Here is an 18,684-nt window from a genome sequence, read left to right as displayed (position 1 = left end):
TGAAGGTACCAACATCTTGCATACATGTTGAAACATCTCCCAAATATATCCATCGTCAAGGGTCTCCATATTTTTTTATACCTTCATCAAAGTCTTCATATCTTTCCGCGAGATTTCCTAGTCAAATATTCTTGGTATTTTGGATGTGGATTGCCTTTATCATGGTTGCATATTTCATGATATCTTCCTTCCTCACACATTCCATTCCCAGGAGCTTTCAATCAGAGTTTCTTAATTTTAGTCAACTACCTCATACTTCATATGAGGACATATTATGTTGATTTCATCTAGTGTGAATTATGCCTTCCTACATCCTTTCAGAGGAGGAGATCCTTTTTCTCTTGATCATGATGAAAAAGGATCCATACAAAATACAAAATGACTTTATAATATTAAACACAAACTGACTTTATAATATTAAATACAAGAATACATACCTCATTTTAACTTTAGGTCATCTAGAATTCTTTTAGCAACCTCCTTGATTGAAAAGATCTTCAATCCCTTTAGCTGCTTCATCATACCATTATCCCATGAACACCATAAGTTGGAGTTCGTGATGAAACACTTTCTTTCTTCCTAGATTAATGATCCCTCTGATGAGGATTCAATCAGAGAAACTTTAGGATCTTGCATGTCCCCATCTGATAGATGTTTCCTTTTGACTTGATGTATGATGAGCCTTATCCTAGATGACTTCATCATTTCCTTCAGTGTCCAATGAGGTTCCCAAGAGTTATATCCTCCATGTTTGACTGCCATGGATTTTTTCCTTGATGATTCCCATGGTGATGTCACGAGCTCTTGTTTCTAATGCTTCCATTGTGCCACAATGCATTTTATTATCATGGTCATATCTATAACAAAATATTTAGGAGCTTATGATACGGCCCTTTTTGTGAGGGATACCATCTAAATTATAGTAGATATCTGTTAGTCCCTCTTTCCTTGGCCCTTTTCTTCATCTTCCTCCATATTTCTAGTGATATGAGATTTCTTTTCATAATATTTCCATAGCACTGTTATTCCTTGTTTGAGGACCAAACTTCCCTTTCGTTTCTGCAAACTTTTTAGTCCTTTAACCTTCAACACTATTGTCCTCAACTTGTCTTTTTCTATTTGGAATAGAGAACACAAGTTGTCAAATGAGGTAACCTTCTTGTTCATGGACATTTGTTACCTTTTATATTATTTAGAACAATGATGATTATCTTCTTATCATATCTCCTAGATCTCCCAATTGAGATCTCATGAATATATTCCTTCATTCTTTGATACCTTCAATTTTTTAGTAGATTGGGTCTAAGTGATATGACCTTCTTTACTATATTTTCAGAGAATATATCTTCTAGCATTTCATATATCTCTTTTTATGTCTCCTCTCCTAATACATAGGGATGAGAGGACATTTGAATGATTTCATAAGAATCGTACGGGTCCCTTGATCCTTTTACATGCATTCAAGCAATGCTTGACCTTCAGAGACATTTCCATAGACATCAATGACTTATCTTTCAGGGACTATATCTATCCTTCTTTCTTGTGAAAGGAATTTCTATGACCCAACCGATTTATTTATCTCCTTGCAAACACGAAGTCATTTAATCAAGCTTGATTATAGAATGAAAGATACTTACTTGACAAGTGAAGATGAATTCTTCTACTTGATCACTTTGATGATGGTTGAAGTAGATGCATTAAGGATTCTTATTGGATGATCTTCTTACAAATGCAAGAGCCTTTCTTCAATAGAAAAGGGTTGCTCCTTTTAATGAGGATGATTTGCTGCTTCTATGGATGATCTTCTTAAAGGAGATAATCCTTGCTTGATCTTATAACCTTGAAGATGATAATTCCTTCTCTCCTTCAGTATGCTTTGCCTTCTTTTGTAGTGTAAGTCAGAACTACTTCTAGCATTTCGACCTTCTCCAAGATGATGTGATCTTTATTTTTGAGGTTCTTCGAGCTACCCTACTCTATAGACAAATTGATGAGGGTCTTGGTGGCCTTTTGATGCTGGAAAAGCTCTTGCTATTGTAGGCTGCTCTTTTGATCTAGCTTTTGATCCTTCAATGTAAATCTTGACCCTTTTGATATCCTTCAACTTGTTTTGATTCCCTTCTTGAAACTTGATCCTTGAATGTCTCTTTGCTACCCTTCCTTTGACTTCAACACCTTAGCTCTGATACCATGTTGAAGAATCTAGGGAAAATTAAGCTAATAAGATTCTTCTCATCATGATAACTATTTGTGAGGTACTTTTAACTTTTTCTCAGTAGTACAACATTCTCTTGTTATTATTAGAGTGTGTCTTCTTAGTTCATCAAATAGTTACCAAAAAAAAGAGACAAGAACACAAAAATTTGGCTTTGTGCAAGGGAAAAAACCTCTCACTCTTTGAGAGGAAAAGCAGCACAAAATTCTTCTTATAGAGATTCCAATTGATGAATACCAAGACCATGAACCTTGACCTATTTAGCCCCTCCAGGACCAAGACATCAATCCTCTTCTTCGTCACTGTTGAGATGATTATTACTACTAGTAAAGTCATCACTGCTACAACACCAACACCTTCACTACTACACCATCGAGATATTTATTATTTTTTCACCTTCACCGAGATCTTCATCACTGATGAACCATTGTTGCACCTTGAATGAGATCTTCATCAAAACAATGATATCTCCATACAAAGATGTATACATATGAGAGTTGTACCGAGGTACTCATCATGATCTTGACCTTATAACTGACTTCTTCCTTGAGGTCATGATTGAGATCATGATTACAACAATGTCGGGGTCATGATTGTGTCTAGTATGTATGCCACATCGAGATCCTCCTCATCATAACTATACTGAGATTGTGACTGTGTTTAGAGTGTATGCCAAGAGGGTATTACTATGAGATCATCTAGATCCTTCACATCACACATAAGCAGAGATTGTGACTGCATTTGGTATGTTGAGACAAAGATCTTCAAGACTTCAGGGAGGCCAAGACATCATCTATGTACCCATCCAAAAACCACATAGATGCTTCTCTGAAATATGTCTTTCTGTGGTGATCCTAGCCACAAATATATAGTGGTTTCCCATCATAAATAAACTCACTTGTCATGATGAACAAATGTGTCTCCATATATGATCCGACATGAGTTCTCTTTATCTTGTTTAGAGGCCAACTTCTTCAAGAGGGATTGTGCTTGTCCTTGGAGGGATTTTAGACATATCTATAGAGTTGTATACATTGAACATAGGCTCAAGAAGAGTTTCTTCATATTGCATTGACTCAGACTAAATAATACGTCCTAAGGCTCTTGATGGGAGCCACTAACAAATAATCCTCTTGCTCATGAAACCCATGTAGCAAGGCATACAAAAATAATTTTATTTCTTTTGTTTCATCATTTACAAAGATCATGTCATTATGAAGACTGAACCTAGTTATACTTTATTCAACACATAACACCCCCTTTTTCATGATTATGAATTGCAAAAATATAGACTGACATCCTTGACTTGACATGAAGGTGTAAACCTGATGCCAATTGGTTATTTTCTTCATGAAAAATGCTTACAATCTTGAACCTATATCAAATTCACTATAAAAAAACCCCAAAGTTTTACCTTTGATGGTCTTATTAAATTTATGCATTTTAACCTATTTTTGTTCCTTTTCTCTGTCATTTTTTTATGAAATTCAATTCAAGAAAAAAACATGTTCTCCATAGCATTGATACATTGTGTGGAGTGCAAAGATTTTTATGTTTTAATATTTTATTTTCGATTGATTTAATTTTAGTAAGCTTAGATTTTAAATTTTTTGTGTGTGGAATAAAATATTTGCAAAATAGGCATATGTGTAGGTAGAAGCAGGTGGAGAAGAAAAAGATTTATTTATTTATTTATTTTTATTTTTATTTTTATTTATTTATTATTTATTTGTTTCTGCACTCAAGACAATAAAAGTTTTATCCCCACCTCGGCACCTTTTACAACGAATGCATTCACCACACCTCTATACTCATTACAATGAAGGCCTCCTCCCCACCTCCACACTTGATACAATGAAACTGTTCACTACACCTCAAAACTCCACACAATAAAAGCCTCCTCCACATATCAGAGTGAATTTAAGGAAACTTCTATAATGATTGAAAAGTGTGTATGGATTAGACTTTGGCTTTCATTGTGCATAGTAGAGAGATGTAGACTAAACTTTCATTCATTCTACCTATGCATCTTAGAGTGAAACTGGAGGAACTACTATAACGATTGCAAAGTGTGCATATCTCAAGATTTAGATTTCATTGTCTAGGCTACAGAGGTACAAACAAAGATTTCATTCTACTTATGCACTTATGTGTGACTGCATTTTCACATTCTACACAATGAAAGCTTCTTCCTTTCCTTAGATTGAAATTGATAGATTAATTTTGTGGAACTTAAATTTTTGCATATTAACTTTCTCCTTGCCTCCATTTAATCCAATTTATTTATATGTATTTTAGATGTTAATAGTATAACTAAGCCTTAATTTTTTTATTATTGGGTGCAGGGTCCAATGATCTAATGAGCGGTTTCAAAAATTATGTTCATCGGCTTTGACCTGTCACTGAATTATTGAATTATATGTTCTAGCCTATCATTTTTAATTGTGTTAATTTCATTGTTTGGATTTCTTTCTTTGCACTATGTTTTGTGCATAATAAAATCTTCCTCCCCCTTCCATACTTCATAAAATGAAAGCGTTGATCACCCCTCTAAACTCCGCACAATGAAATCAACTCAACTAAAAATAAAAGAGAAAAACACAATTAAAATTCATATTAGGATAAAGTTCATACGAAGAAATTTAAGTCCCACAAAAGTAATACATTAATTTGGTGTACTGTGCATAATCAGGGTTTAGCTTTTATTGTGTGATATTCAGAGATGTAGAGAAATTTTTCATTGCACGGAGTATGGAAACACAACGTTCTCAAATAACGACAAAAAAATTATTTCTTGGTGTTTGCCTTCCTTCCATTTAATCTTAATTTTTTATTAATAGATAATGTAAAATAACTATTATTAGTTTAATTATCGAATTAAATGTTCTAATCTTAAGCATAATGAAATCTTCCTCCACACTTCACACAATAAAAAATTCCTCCCCTCTTCCACATTTTGTACAATGAAAACAATGAGCCTATATGAAAATTTGTGATAAAAGAATGTGAAAATCACATCTTTGACGGGGTTCAGAGAATTCACCATGCACTCTCATGCTTTTGGCATGTTTTCTCTTTTAGTGTTTTGATAAGTTATATTGAATATGTGGTCAAATTTAATGATTATTTTCTTCATACAAAGTGATTAAAGCCTGGAAAATATATCAAATAGACTACAAAAAAAACCAAAGTTTTACCTTCAATGGTGTTATTAACTCTATGCACTTTTAAACCTATTTTTGTTCCTTTTTATGCCCTTTTTGACCATAGTTAGTTCAAGAAAAAATCATACTCACCATAAAATTGATACATAGTGTAGAGTCCAAAGAATTACTTGTTTTAATATTTTATTTTGATTCAACTAATTTCATTAAGTTAAGCTTTTAAATTTTTAGTGTGTAGAAAGTTTTTGCATAATAGGAATATGTGTAGGAAGAAGTAGGTGCAGAAGAAGCATAATGAAAGCTTCATCTAAACTCCATACAATAAAATATTTCTTCCCAACTCTGCACTATATATAATGAAAGTTTTTTCCTCACCTCAACACTCCACACTCTTCAAAATGAAAGCTTCCTCCCCACCTCCACACTTTGTACAATGAAATCATTCGTTGTACCTAAGAACTCCACACAATGAAAGTTTCCTTTACATATCAGAGTGAATTCATGGAAGTTGTTGCAATTAATGCAAAGTGTGTATGTCTCAGGGCTTGGATTTCATTGTGGAGAGTGCAAAGGTCTGGATTAATATTTCATTCATTCCGCCTCCGCATCATAGAGAGAACCATGGGGAACTTATTTATTGATTATAGAGTGTTCATATCTCAGGATTTAGTTCATTGTGCAAACTACAGAGGTACAAAAGAACCTTTCATTCTACTTCTACACTTATGTGTGATCATATTTTCACTCTGCATGATTAAAGATTCTTTTGTTCCTCAGAGTGAAATTGATATATTAATTTTGTGGAAATTAATTTCTATCTATGTACTTGTTCCTATCCTACATTTAATCCAATTACATAATATGCATTTTAAATGTTAGCTATATGACTAAGACTTAGTTTTTTAATACTGGGTGTGGAGTTCGATGATCTCACGATCTATTTTCAAAACTATGTTCCTCGGCTTTGATCTGTCACTAGATTATCAAATTATATGCTTTAATATTTTATTTTTAATTCAGTTAATTTCATTGTACAAAGTACCTCCTCTGCAATTGGCACAGTAAAATCTCCCTCCAAACTATACATTTCTCACAATAAAAGCTTCCTACCCACCTCCACACTTTGTACAAAGAAATCATTTTCTACCCCTCTGCAGTCTGCACAATGTTAAATCCTCAAAGTGAAATTGAGATATTAATTTTGCGGGACTTAAATTTCTGCATATGAACTTACTCCTAATATAATTTTTTGTTGAGTTTACTTTTATTGTTTTTAATTGAGTTAATTTCATAATGCAGAGTGCAGACGAAGCATAATGAAACCTTTCTTTGTACTATACCCAATTAGAGTTTCAATGTGCGGAATGTGGAAATGCAACATTCTCAAATAATGACACACTCCACACAATCAAGGTTTTGTAGAAATTAACAAGAAATTTTGCAGTTGCTAATGAAATCAACCTAAAATCAATAGACATAAATTTCTTTTACTAAATTCTGTGGAAGGAACACTGATAATAGAGACACATGCAATCATTCAATCACAATGAACACAGATTTTACTCAGGAACCCAACTAGGAAAAACCCCTCCTCTACTTTTATTATATCAGATGAGAACAATAATCTATTACAATAATTGCTTCAATGCATGAAGCTCAATATGCACTATAATATTGATCTCCTCCTAAGTCTACTTTGGACAACACTTAGCTAAAATAAGCCTCTTGCTTCTTCATATTTACTTGCACAATTCCTACTCCTAAAGAATAGATAAAGCTCTTATTTCCTTACACAAATCCCAAGAGAAGTGGCTCAACTACTACATGCAAACATTTTACACTCACTAGTATACAATAATGATTACAATTATGTCTTTTTCCTCCACTTCACTAGGTAATTTGAATTGCATGCATGAATACTCCTATTTTTAGTAAATTGACTAGTTAACTCAGAGTTAGTTGAGTTTACAATAGTTACAACTACTCAACTGAGCTCATACTAACTCTATTCTAGACCAGACCTTAGATAACTGAATTTCACTAAATATAACACCTCTTGATAGCTAGATCTTAGCCACCAACTTGTACACAAATATACTTCTAGCCCACAAACTTGAATTTATTAACTTAATTGAGTGATTTTTCCATGTAACGTATGCTAACTACGTGCCAACAAATTCTTCTAATGTGGAAATTCAAATTTCTTCATTTGCCTAAGGCACAAGTAAAATGAAGCCTTTTCTTGCAACAATTTAACACTCCCTCTTTGCAAGAAAAGGATTTTTAACAACCCCAATCTTGCTCCCATGGAACTCGAACTTTCCTCTTGAAAAATCCTTTGTCAAAATGTTTGCATCCTGCTTCTTTATACATTTGTACTAGAATATAATAATCCTCCTCTGCACACAATCTCTTAGGTGATGGTACCTGATGTCTATATGCTTGGACCTATAATGAAACACTATACTTTCATAGAGTTTTATACAACTCTAATTACCACAGTGGATCAATGTAGGCTCAATTGCCTAACTGAAGATGTTGGAAATACTAAGAAGGGGGGTGAATCAATATTCCTTAGAAATTAGCACTATTAAATATTTTCAGAGAATTAGTTAATATTCAATTATTATTAATGTTTATCAAGTAACAAAAATAAACAAAATAACACAATAGGCACAATAATTTTAGGTGGAAAACCCCCTCCTACTAAAAAACAACTGAACTCTTTTCTAATAAATTCTTTAATATTCAGCCCCAACTGAAATGAAAGTTAAAACTACCTAGAATTCTAGAAAAGCATTCTTCTCCAGCTCTCACTGGAAGGATGCCTTGCCTTGGTTTCTTTAGTAGTCAACTGAATGGATGCCCCAACATCCTAGACCAAGATACCACGCTGAAGTTTTCATAGGCTTCCACTTGTAGGAAGCTTCATGCACCTACCTAACACCTCCTTGCCACCCTATAAATATCATAAGAGAGAAAATGGTGTGGAATCCTCTACAAGGGACAATGATCCACGATACAATATGGTTTACAATGATTTTATTGTACTTGACCAAACACCCAATTGCACTATGAACTACAACCCAAACATGACATCATCCCAACAATGACATCTATACCTACCTACAATGCCTCTTTGACTCTAGGTAGATTGAATATTTTACAATAATGACTCTTTCAATGATGACTCTTTTACAAATTTACAATGATGGCTCTTTTACAAATTTACAATGATGACTCTTTTACAACAATGGATTTTTGAAAAGACCTATCACTTGACTTGACATTACTTATTGGATCACTTGTAGCTACTGAGGTACTATTGTGCTTCCTTCAACTAATGGTACTTTTGCATTGCATGTCCTTCTAGTATGTGTTCGAGTTGTTCTAAAGTCTCATCCTTCATGCACATGCATTAACAAGCAAGACCCAAACAAATACAAAACAATATACTTACGGTGTCCTGCAAAAATACATGTCAGAGATGATACTAAAAATTCAAATGCAAACACTAATCATACATACCTTGCTATAGCAGACTTACCCTTTACTGTTGATGTGTGGTCCTTATTGGAGTGATCCTTGAATGCATAATGTTTCTTGCTTTCTAGGAGATCTATATTGAATATGTTATATCTATGTAATTTAGGATCTCCGGGGTCTACAATTTTGTCTTATCAAAGCCCTTGTTTTCCTCTTTCCAACCCCATAGGTCTGATCAAGATTGGATTCTTCAAGAAAGAGTTATGCCCAATCTCCCATGATGACCAAATTATAGACTGATTCAGTAGAGAAAACTTATACGAAGTGCCACGTGTCATTGTTTCAACCTTTGGTCTCGAAAATGATTCCCAACAAACTAATCCCATTCTATTTTTGTCTCTATTTACTAAATTTGAATCCAATTCTCAGAGAGAAAGTTATGACGATTTTCCCGAGGTCACCTGTTTAACATGGAATTCGGGAGCCTGCAAGCACCCTAACATCCTCAGATCATGTATTTGAAAATATAGTTGAAAAATATCTGAAATTTAGTCACAAGGTTCACCAGGATTTCATATCAAATGGGTTTTAATTTCATCTTCTGAAGCTTCGTAGAAAATATGTTATAGCTAAAATTGCACGATGACTTGTTTCAAGCAATGAAATCCTAGAATCCAAAGCTCTAAACTTGATTCAAAACATACCTTCAAACTTGATCATAATTTTGTACCCTAACCAGACCTCAAAGAAACCTTAAACTCCCTACAAGAGATCCTGCATTATAAGCTCATGAGGGCCAAAAAATTACAGATGTCTTCTCATAAGGTAGTTCGTTGAAAGTGTTTGCATGAGGAGGATATGGGGGTCACAATTTATAGAAATGACTTGAGTTGAGAGGGGATTCAACAAGTGAATATTTGAGGGATTTTAGGATCTTAAAATATTATTAATTATATACTATTCAATGTCCATAACCAATATTGAGTGCCATGCCACAACCCATGGGGTTTTAGCCCACTAACTCAGGTTACTAACTTCAAACACGAATATATCTCAAACCGTGAAGAATTACGTGGTGTGCCATATATCAACAGAAACATCTTGACGAGTTGAATCCATATAGAATATCCTTGACTCATAATAGAGTAAGTTTACAATTCAAAATTCCCATGCAATATTGGGGTAGCCCCTAGCGTTAATTGGGTTGACATCAATGACAATCACTGATCAACAATCTCCCCCTTTAGCATTGATGGAAACATAAGTACTCCCCCTGTGACCATGAAACCTCTTCCTACTGCCTTCTCTCCCCCTTTGTCATCAATGGAAAAGGGAAACTCCCCCTTACAAAATGTTATCCTGTGGACCTGTACACACCTCCACTCCCCTTTTCTACATAGTTAGATAAGAGAAAGAGTCTAATGAGAACTTGGGAGAATCCCAAGATTTTGCAAAATATACTAAAATGATTCACGAGGTAATGTTTTGGTAACGATGTGAGAAATTTGTTCCTTTTTTCCAACATATTCAAGCTTATATTCTTTTTGGTGATGTTGGCTTGTACGGGCCTAACCCAGGTTTAGAGGTGTTTTAGCCAAGCAAATCCCGGTACTACTGGCCCTTTCAGCAATAGTCCGCAGAGTGCAGACTGAGGTCTCACCTAAAATAGTATGAGAGGGTGCTAGGACCAAGTTTCCGTACCCTGGGGATGTCTGATGGGCTTCTAGAGGTTCGCGGTCTGACTCGTTGCTATGCGCAATTGTTAATCCCTTGCAACCCATGCTGTTGTTTCCACGCAGCCCTACTCGGGCCATGACCCATATAATACCCAAATTGCTTGCTAATTAACTGATTACTTAACTTGTGTGTGTAAGATTTATGGTTATTACAGCATATCTAGCAATCATATTAGCGTGCGTGATACATAAAATAATACAAACAAAAAGAAGATAATGCACAACAAATACACCAATAAGAATCAACTTCTCTTTATTATTCTTCAATCTTGATTACAGACTTGGCACCACCTTGCGCACTCAGCTGTAGGGGTCCGCACACTTAGTTGTGGACTCTACGAGGCCTCTACGCACTCAGTTGTAGAGCCTCTTCCTACTACTACAACCCAATACACTTAGAATCCTACTCTAAGCTTGAACTAGTCCTTCACTAGTAACTCTATCATCTACTCTCTTCTCAACTTAGAGCTTCACTCTCTTTATACAATCCCATGGTCCACAGACCATGGGTAGGCTGACATGACTTTACATTACATTACATTACTTTAGGGTGGACAACCCTGTGACTTAACCTCTACTTCGTGCTCTGTGCCCGCAATTTGTGGAGTCTTACAAAACTTTTGACCAAAACTTGGGCTTTGAGCCCCAAAACATGTTGTGGGGGGATTCCCTATGCAATAGGCCCCCAACACAATCATCATGACTCATCCCGAGTCACTCTGTTGGTGTGACAATCTTGGCACAGAGCCCCTCCAACTGTTCCCACATTATTCTGCCAGTGCAATTACCGGTGCTAGTACCTCGTCTCCACAACATCACATTCCCTGCCAGGATTTGGGAGGCTACACACACCCCTTTATCTTAAATGCTACTGATTATGTAGCCCCTCTTCTTCTTTTCCAATTCGTACTTTTTCTTCATGGCCTCTGCGAGTGCCAAATCTCTTCTTTTACCGGCTATCTTCGTGGGGTCCTTTCCCTTACAGGGAAGCCAAGAAATCCCATGGATAAGCTCCACCATGATGGGAATAGGCTCCTCCAGCCATAAGTACACATCATGCACTAGGCAAAGCAGCTACCTGATGACGAATATTGTGATAGGTGTGTGGTGAAAGTGTGGAATCCATAGTAGGTGGAGTAGTCCGGCCTTCTCCACACCGCGCAACCATTTCTGTGGCTCTAGCAGTGTAACTGACCCTTCCTTGCTCTGTTTCATGAGATTCTCAATTTCTAAATGCGGGAACTTCTAGCTGTTTGCAAGGTCCCAGCCTTCAAATTTCATTGTGGGCACGCGATCCAGGGCTGATCCCTCAAAAAGAATTCCATCTGGGAAGAGCGGGGTTTGTAGTGTGATCTTAGCAGCATCCAAATCCTTGGGGACCTTAGCTTTCCCTTTCTGCGGAGGAACGTACTCGGGAAATTTTGCTGCAGTATGCACTGGCTGGATGTCTTCCTCCATTTCTTCATCCTCCTCTATCTCATCTATGAGAGCCTATAGGTCCTCCTCCTCATCATCTATCTCAATGGTGACAACCTTACCCTTTTCTTCCTTAGAAAGTTTACCAAACCATTGATTTCGTGGGGACATGCGGACTAGTCCTGCTGCCTTTTTTATCCTTCTTGGGCCTCAGTGTCCAAGGAGATTTCAAAATTTCCACACATCCCCAACCTACACCGTAGGGTTCTACGCGGCTTCCTCGGTGGTACTCTTTGCAAAACCCACACCTCTCCTGGTAGTTGTCATATTTTTCAAATAGTTTGTGGTTGTTCGCAATCTTGGGGGCTCAAATATCACTTGGCGCTCAATGCTCTATGCTCTTCGTAGTAGCTCAAATCTCAATTGAAGAAGTTTTTTCTCATGGCTATCTTTTGGACTTTTATAGCATCTTTTGAATTTGAATTCGACCATCCCCCCACTTCTGAGTCATTAATGCTTTCTTAGCGGCAAACCGTTCCAACTATCATCCTTAATTCGTGCCTTAAATTCCCACCACTAGCTCCCTTCTGCCTTAGATTGTACATCTGGTCATGAATAGTGATGCCAATAGCTACTTCCCAATCTACCCACGTGGCAGAGTAGCCCCCAATGTGCCAGCGTGACCCTTGTGTCATGCTGTTTTTGTGCGCACCTTCCTCATCGTGCAGTCCCCAAACAGACTCTTTTAGAGTCTCGCGCTCTCTTTCAACTATCTCGAGCATTGAGACTATGCTCCCTACAGTTAGTCAGGTGGTCACACCACCTATACGAGACTTTAACTCGCCTTCTAGCGCAGCCCGCGAAAACTCCTCAATTGTCTGCGGGACCGCCAGCGCTGTGTGTTCTACCGTATGTGGTGCATTTGCCTGGTTACTATGTTTGGTGAGGTGCATTCATAGCCATGGTAACAGAGTCATAAATTCATGGTGACATTCTTCTAACATAGTGGTAAAATCACCTGTATCTTTCCTTATCATCCTTGGTTTATCAGCGAGACATGCCTGCCTGATCTCGTTTTCCAGCCTTTTGATCTCAGTGTCCATCAAAATGCTTTTCTTCCTCAATTGTACCTGGTCTTTTTCGAGTACGAGAAGTCTAAGGTTCCCTCACTGGATGGCTTCGTGAATCCTTATATGTTCTACCTTGTGTAGATGTGTGATTTATTCCTTCTGGTCATCGTGCACTATCACTACTACAGGGTCTAGTACGTGGGGATTCCTTTTTGTATTTTCTGTAGGAAGTATCGTCTCCATTCTATTCCACTCCTTTGGAATCATCTCTGCGTTCAGGGTTTGACACATTGTCCGATAGGCCCATCGAACCACTGGCGCACGTAAGTCCCAATCATTTCGTCTCGCCTAGTGAACCTTGTTCAATACTCCACACACCCTATGGAATGCCTTGTCATGGAGAATTGGTAGCACACGTTGCCTTTCTTGCTGATGTGGTTTGTTCCAATTCTCTAGGTTGGGGGTGGTGTGCACTTGTGCGGACTATACAACATATGTCTCTACCCATCAGGAAAGGCGGGCACACAAGTTGTTCCACCCCTACTGATTGGCTTTTGTTCAGAGTTGGGGTTTTCCAAAATGTAGGCACATCATCCTTCTGCATCCACACCAATCCTCAAAAGTTCCTTGATGCATACCCCACCATCATGCGAGTGTTGTGCGCAGTGCCCACTTCAGCACATTAAACCATTGTTGTTCTGGTACTGCACTTTCGAATTTTCTCAGAAATTCATTCACCACTGACAATCCATCATATGTCAATAGCTCCCTTGCCTCTATTGTTACGTAATGCAATGACTTGATCATCATGTTACAGTTCAGTGTTGTTACTTCGGGTAGCTGATTTTTCCATTGCTCTATCTCTTCATCTGAATCCGAAGTACATGAGCTTTCATGCTCCCACGAAATCCTTCCATTTACAGTCGGATTCACCCAATCCTCTCCTTGTCTAGTTATCTTGTAGATACAGTTGAGATCGTCATCACTATCGTCGTCGTGCACTGGTTTAGTGTATCGCACTCCTTCAGCTGGATCCAGCAGTACTACTGCGAGTAGTGATTTTTTCTCAAAGTTCATTTTGTGCTTTTTCAAATTTATGACTTTGTTCATATCAGTAGCCCAGTCTATTCCTAGTAGCATGGGATAGGGATTGATGTCATCGATAATATCTATCACTTCAAAATCTGCCTATGCGCTCTCACCTTCAATATCGTCTGTCAACGCTTGTAATCTTCCCATGGGCAAAATATTCTATTGGTTCTCCATTCATAACTAAATAGGAGACCATTGTAACATGGGTCTACCCATGCATTCCCATGTCTGCTTTGGTGGTACATTCACATCCGAACCTAGATCCAGTATTACCTGATCCATTTCGTACTCGACTATTTGTGTAGTCAACCTCATCTCCCTTCCTGTGCATAGTGCATGTTTTCCAAGTTTCTGGACCATGCATGGTTCTCCTGACCCTGCACACCTAGTGATAAGTTCCTGCAGTCCTTTGACTACCTTGTTGTCGCACAACAGTTTCATGCATGTCTCCAGAAAGGTAGTGAGCATGGAAGGATCCATCCCTGGTTCTAGTTGATGCTTACTACCTGAAGTGGAGGCCTCCGTGAATCTCTTCTTAGCTTCCATGAATGTCTCCTTCACACGTTCTACTTCAAACTTAGGTTCCTTTGTATGATCCTTGCAAATCCACACGCTTTCTTCTGGCTACTTCCTTTTATCATCTGCTGTGGTCATACCACTCGTGAGCATCATGTTTACATTTGGGTCTTCTTCGTGCGGTTCAGACCTCATCAATTGTAAATTCTAGGTTGGAGGGGGCTAGAGTACCCCCTTTTCGCACATCTTCGCTATCATTGAAGGGAAATCTTCTGCCTCATGATCAAACTGATTACAGTACCAACATGATATCCTATTCTGGTTTGTACAATCGCAGGCTAATGCCCTGGCCCTCCGCAATTGTAACAAATTATTTGGCCGCGACGGCTTCATGGTCCCATTCCATCTCGACCCCGACCATGCAAGTGAAACCCACCACGTTCCATCCCTGCATTTGCGTCGAGGGCTCCCATTTCAGCCTGCACCCTGTAGGCATGAGTTTGATCCATCATTAGTTCATAGCTTCGGAAGGTGCGTTCGTCATGGCCTACTAACCTACAAAAATTACAAAACAATTGCTGGGACATCTGCATATACTTCTACAACAGATGAAAATTATCTGTGGTGTGTTTTCCTCCTATTTGGTAGATCACACACCATAATGTATATGCTTCACTTGGCCCTACCTGTGCCTATGGTCTTAATAGCATTGGCCCTTCCCCTGCCAAGTAGTTCACGAACACTGGACAATGGTCCAACAAATCCCGCTGTGTTGTCCTCTAGACACAGATTCTACAGTTTAGTGTGGATTTGTTGGACTCCCAACCTAGGGTCTTGTATAGGGGTCTCATGTAATCTCATTTCCATCTCCAACACTTCGACCGGGGTGCAAATTTTTTGCTGTGACATCGTCATCCTTAAGTGTGGCGTAAGTGAGGCCACAAACCATATACGATGATGTGCATCTGCTAACATCATATTTGCTTCATGGATCATACTCTTCAGCCTTTGGTCTAGATCCTAGGGTGGTCTCGCCTGGGAGCATCGCAATCTCCTTAAACCCAATGATTGATTGTGTCTCTGATTTTGGCCTACTAAATTCTCTGTCCAATGCGGTCTAGATCTCTGCAATTCCTGCATTCAGGTGGTCATTAGAATGCTTGATATACCACGTTAGGGCACGATACTGTAGCACACTCACTAGTGTAGCCTTTTTAATATTATCATCCATGATGCCCATTTCTTCGCATACTGATCTTACCACAAACCAGAATTGGTCTGGATCTTCATTTCCTACTCCTCTGAACACTGGCAATTTGATCGCACTCTCCATACTGAACTGCGATGGTGGCGGAGGTGGAGTGGGTGGAGATGGAGGTGAGGGGGGATGAAATGGGTGGTAGTGTGGGTGGGGGTGGTAAATGTGGAATTCTCTGTCTTATCAAACTAATCACGCTTCTCTTAGAAACTTTCGCAGGCTCCTCCTCACTTTCCCATGATGGTGAAATTAAGGGACTCATTTCCAACTCCTCACTACTTCTGCTTCTATATATCTTTCCACTTCGCGCTGTCCCAAACATTAATTTATTCCCATAATCCATTTTTCACAAAATAGCATCTTAATCCAAGTGTTCAAAGATTTAATATACTTATCTAAGGTCCCTTGAGAAAACATCGCTCTACCACACTGTAGCTGATGGTCATGTCTACTGTGAACTTAGTGATAAATCCTCCTATTATACGGTCGAACTAGTGGTCCATAGCTCGCGCTATCTTATCTTTTGATGCTTCTAGTCTACACACTAGTTCTGGAGTCCACACTATTGTTCTATCAAACCTACACCTTCCCTAGCTATCTGCTAACTTCACGATCCATTCATACATCTCAGAAGGAAAGGATGTAAAGAAAATTTCATGGATTTCCGTGTAAAAGTAGCGCTCCAATCACTGTTCCTTAGATACTCGTGGATTTTTGCTTTCCTGCACCACCAACTCATGAATATTCTTGTCCAACCACTCCTCAATTTATGCAGATCTTGGTCCCGAAAACAGAACCATTTTTTGGCTTGTATGGGCCTAACCCAGGTTCAGAGGTGATTTAGCCAAGAAAATCTCAGTACTATTGGCGCTTTCCGCAACAGTCCACGGAGTATGGACTGAGGTCTCACCTGAAATAGTATGGGATGGTGCTAGAACCAAGTCTCCGCACCCTAGGGATGTTTGATGGGTTTCTAGAGGTTCATGGTATGACCAGTTGCTATGGGTACTTGTTAATCCCTCACAAACCATGATGGTGCTTCGACGTAGCCCTACTCAGGGCGCGACCCATATAATAGCCAAGTTCCTTACTAATTAACCAATTACTTAACTTGTGTGTGTAAGATTTATGGTTATTACAACATATTCAGTAATCATATTAGTGCACTCGATACATAAACTAATACAAAAATAAAGATGATAATGCACAACAAATACACCGAATAAGAATCAACTTCTCTTTCTTAGTCTTCAATCCCGATTACATACTTGACACCACCCTGTGCACTCAGCTACAGTGGTCTGCACGCTCAGCTGCAGACTCTACTAGACTTTTGTGCACTCAGTTGTAGAGCCTCTTCCTACTACTACAATCTAATACACTTAGAATCCTACTCTAAGCTCGAACCATTTCTTCACTACTCACTCTATCATCTACTGTCTTCTCAAATTAGAGCCTTGATCTATTTATACAATCCCATGGTCTGTGGACCATGGGTAGGCCGACATTACTTTACATTACATTACATTGGTTTAGTACAGACAATAATATGACTTAACCTCTACTTCATGCTCCGCACCTACAATTTGTGGAGTCTTACAAAACCTTTGACCAAAACTTGGGCTTTGAGCCCCAAAACATGTTGTGGGGGGATTCCATGCCCAACAGGTGACCTACTCTCTATTGAAATGATATTTGATTGGAATGTGATTTGTTTTGGAATGCAACATAGGATTCTTGGAGATACTAATGGCACTAGTGTTATCGCAAAATATGGGAATAGGCTCATCAAAATTGACTTGAAGATCTTGCAAAGTTTGCTTCATCTATAGAACTTTAGTACAACAATCTACTACCGCGATATATTTTTCTTCCACTCCGGATATTGAGATTCAAGACTTCTTTTTACTTAACCATGAAAAAAGGCAACCACTTAGATAGAATGTTGCTTCACTGGTACTCGGAAGCTACTTCACTGGTACTATTTTGATCATCAACACTTCCTGCCCAATTTGTATCTATATAATCTTGGATAATTAGATCATTTCCTTTGGGATACCATAAACCATATTTTGTTGTACCCTTAAGATATCAAAGAATTGTTTTGACGGAAATAATATGATATTGTTTTGGTGCTGCTTGGAATATTGATACTTGTCCAACTGCCTGCATTACATCTGGGCGAGAAGTTGTCACATATAGAAGACTGCTGATCATAGATCTATACAACCTCTAGTCTACATCCTTTGATGAATCTTCTAAAATTAACTTGCAACCTATTACCATTCGGGTAAGGACAAGCTTGCAGTCTTCCATCATGAATTTCTTGAGAATTTCCTTGATGTACTTTGTTTGATATATAAATATTCCTTTATCCTACTTATATATTTGAAGGACTAAAAAGTATGCCAACTCGTCAAGTAGAGACATTTCAAACTCACTTTTCATCTTTGTGGAAAAGTTTTTACTTAATTTGTCCTCATTTCTTCCAAAGATTATATTGTCCACATATACCTCGATAATTGTTAGGTTATCTTGATCCTCTTTCACAAAGAGACTATTGTCGAAACTTCCTTTCTTGAATACTTGTTGATGTAGATATCCATCAAGATGAGCATACTAATCTCTAGGAGCATGTTTGAGACCATATAGTGCCTTATTTAATGTGTAGACGTAGTCTTCCTTGTTAGAGAGCAGAAAACCTTCGGGTTGTTCAATGTAAACTTCTTCT

Source organism: Pinus tabuliformis, chromosome J (assembly GCF_031772625.1).
Source record: "Pinus tabuliformis cultivar Carrire ecotype Pingquan chromosome J, CPIR1, whole genome shotgun sequence".
Taxonomy (NCBI): Eukaryota; Viridiplantae; Streptophyta; class Pinopsida; order Pinales; family Pinaceae; genus Pinus; species Pinus tabuliformis.
The sequence above is the reverse complement of the archived record's forward strand: the minus strand, read 5'-3'. Positions refer to the sequence as shown.